We start from the raw sequence: 3,604 nt of genomic DNA, 5'->3' as shown, positions 1-3,604 counted from the left end.
TTTTGCCCAGAATTAAAGCTTAAAAACTCTTGGTCTAATCTTAAGACCTTAGAGTAATACCATATATAACAGAATTTTGGGAATTTAACACTATACATTTCCTCTTAAGACAAAATTTTGTTTTGAAAGAATGCTCTAAAATAATCGGTTCAGGTAATAGAGATCCCAAATTTTTTAAATAATTATTATATATATGGACTTTGATATTTTTTCACCCCTTTTACTAATAAATTTAAAAAGCATGAATACAACTCTTTTAAAACCACGTATAATTTGTTTTGTTGTTTTACAATCAAAACTTTAGAGGTTTCAACCATCCATTTATGGCTAAAAATGTTTAATGGGAGAGTACCCCAAAAGAATTTGCGTTAAAAATACACAACACACGACCAGAAAATCTGACTAGATACTGACTTAAAATGATATAAAAATAATGCAAGAATATAAAAACGACAATAATTTATAAAGGTTATTTTATTTTTTTAAATGTGTTATTAATAAATTCTACATATAATGGTTAGATTACCTTGAAAAAAATATTTATTATTTTTAAATTTGGTTAAATTTATAAAAAAAAATTTGTGTAAAATTTCTATGAAATTTGAAACTTTTTTCTTCCAAGGTTATTATATTAAGAAACTATTATAAATACCTTCTTCAATATCACAAAACCATCCATTTAAATTTGAAAAATAAATATTCCCAATTTCCATTAAAATAAATTAATTACATTCCATATTTTGCTCCTTTTTTTTTTAAAGTTACAATTAAAAATAAATAAAATATGAAATAATGAAATATCCATCGAAAAATATATTCTTATCCGTATGGGTATTGATATTGGTAGCACCTTTCTTCGTACAACATGTTGGTAAGTGTTTACTTTTCTTTTATGAATTATTAGTAAATCCTTAAGCTTAAAATAAAAAACAAAATTACATTTAAGAAGAAAAGAAATTTATTTATTCTTTAGAAAAAAACAAGTTGTTTTTTATTATTATCGGAATATTTCATTATACATATTTTTATATAATAATTATCTGAATCAATAGTTCACTGATATTCTACTATAATATAATTGTATAGAAACAGGAGTCACATGTTTTTGTTCATTAGAGATACCTCCGAATTGCGTCCTTCGCAACTTCACCTACTCATATTCCACGAGAGGTAGTAGAAGAAAAAAAAACAAATTAAATATATGTCATTCAAATGTTACATAGAAAGAAAGAAAGAAAGAAAGAAAGAAAGAAAGAAAGAAAGAAAGAAAGAAAGAAAGAAAGAAAGAAAGAAAGAAAGAAAGAAAGAAAGAAAGAAAGAAAGAAAGAAAGAAAGAAAGAAAGAAAGAAAGAAAGAAAGAAAGAAAGAAAGAAAGAAAGAAAGAAAGAAAGAAAGAAAGAAAAAAAGTTTATTTTATTTTTTTAATGATGAACCCTCTAAATTATAATGTATATAAATATATATATATTAAAAAACAAAATTACGATCGTTTTTTTTTAAATTTAATTATATAAGTGATTTTTAACAAAACTCTATAATTTAGCATAACCCTAATATTTGTTCCCTCTATTTACAATTTTACCATAAAAATACTCTTAACATTTCTTTTTGTAAAAAAAAAAATAAATAAAATAAAATTTTAGTATCAGGAACGATAAATGGTCCCTGTCTCAAACATTCACAACTTGTGCCGCCAGACTGCTTTGCCACTTTTTTAGTTGTCCAAGGATTAGCATCAAATGTTTCTGCCACTCCCTACTTTAGCAATAGTAATAAAAAAATATATTAATTATAATTCTTAGAAAGGAATTAATACATTTTTTTCTATTTTTTTTATCTCGTAAAACCGATAATATGGGTTACGAAAATCATTTGAGAAACTCAGGTTTCTAATTTTTATTGAATGTATACAATATCTAATTTTAATTTTTGTATAACTGGATTTGTATTAGTTAATGTTAAATTAACTTAGCTATATTTGCTATAATGAATTTGATATTTTGGAAACATATCTTTGTGTCCTCTTTAACGCGGCTCTCAGCCTTAAGTTATCCGTTTAATTTTAATGGGGAATAAAACTTTTATGTATTGATTTTTTTTAAAAAAAAAGCCTTGATAAGTTAAAAATATTTTAAAAATCTATTGCAAAATAATATATATATTTTTTGTCACATAATTATGTTATCAATCCTTAGTTGCTGTAGGAACACTTGATATGATGACAGGTGTGATAACGGGTTCAACAAATTTAGTAGTTGGCATGAACACACCGATTGCTGGAACGACGGTTACGAGAAATAAGGTACCGCTCCTTACAAAGGCGTTTTCACTGTTGAAAGCGTCAATTTTTTGCTAGGTGCCGATCCAGGCTTGGGTGCCTGTCTAATGGTAAAAAAAAGATATTTGTCAGAATTTTAACCATTTTTTTAGATAAATAATGTATTATTTTCTTGGACTTATCTGATTCTCTCAATTTGCTAATCTTCATTTTTTTAAAGTTAACTGCCAGCGGTAGTAGTGTTGGAGCAAAAGTTTTTCTCTCAATTGGATATGATCCTTAGAAAACAGAAAATAAAATAGATAATATTTTATTTTAGTAAAAAAATTTTTGAAAAAATATCGTTTGTCAATCGTTACATAAATGAAAATGTTTGAATTTTTAATGATTACTTTATATTATACCAATCATTATTTCAACTTTTACATTTTTTAAATTTTAATTTTCTCTACACGCTTTTTTTATAATTTCTCTCTCTTACAACCTTTAAATGTATAATTATCAAAAATAGAAATGACAAATTTTATCTCTTAAATTCCCCTTCTTATAAGAAAATTTTTTTATTTAAATTATCGAATTGAATTGAGGTAATTAAAATTAAGAGAATTATTAAGGCATAATACATTTTTTCGATATTATCATTTATCTTATCACAATTATACTCGCAAAAAAAAATTTTATATATCATTCAATATATTATAAATCAACTCTCTAAACAAAATATTTATAATACAATACATATTATATTTGTGATTTCAATTTTTTAAAAACTACCACTATTACAACAATATAAAAATAATTTTTATTAGGTAAGATTTTAAATTGTTTATAATTTTTTTTGAAAATTTTTAGAATTGTATCATTGTGACATTATTATTATAGTGATATCGTATATATATATTTATGAAATAAAAGAAATCGTAGAATTATCACTATAGAATTATTTATTATTAGAAAATTTCTAACGCTTGAGAAATTGAGAGTTTGTAATTCATTTTAAAATAAGATTAAAACTATAAACTTCGAATCTCAATTGATTTTTGGATCAAAAATCGACCCCAAGTATAACGTTATGGTCTTACCCCGAACCCAGTTTTAGCGATATTTAAGATACAAAAAAAATTATTATAGAATACGCGAACGCTCTCATACCCCTGAAAAACTTAAAATACCTGCTAGAGGCCCAGTTTCTGTAATATTAGGCAAAATATCCTCATAAGTTAACATTTAATATGTTATTTAAGATTTGTTTCGATTTTTAAAAATCTTATCATTTTTTTGGGCCCTGATCTATAGATTTCTGCTTTAAATAAATCTAAATCTAAA

At 24.0% G+C, this 3,604-nt stretch overlaps 1 long non-coding RNA gene across 1 annotated transcript; it reads left to right on the top strand.

Moving 5' to 3' along the window:
* The first annotated feature begins 1,110 nt into the window (after nt 1-1,110).
* Nucleotides 1,111-2,923, top strand: LOC135926628 (uncharacterized). Its single transcript, XR_010571933.1, has 4 exons — nt 1,111-1,170; nt 1,644-1,769; nt 2,196-2,388; nt 2,499-2,923. It is a non-coding gene; the product is annotated as an uncharacterized LOC135926628 (long non-coding RNA).
* The last annotated feature ends 681 nt before the right edge of the window (nt 2,924-3,604 follow it).

The sequence above is a fragment of the Gordionus sp. m RMFG-2023 genome, chromosome 3, assembly GCF_954871325.1.
Source record: "Gordionus sp. m RMFG-2023 chromosome 3, tfGorSpeb1-WG-v2, whole genome shotgun sequence".
In the NCBI taxonomy this organism is placed as follows: Eukaryota; Metazoa; Nematomorpha; class Gordioida; order Chordodea; family Parachordodidae; genus Gordionus; species Gordionus sp. m RMFG-2023.
The sequence above is the reverse complement of the archived record's forward strand: the minus strand, read 5'-3'. Positions and strand labels throughout refer to the sequence as shown.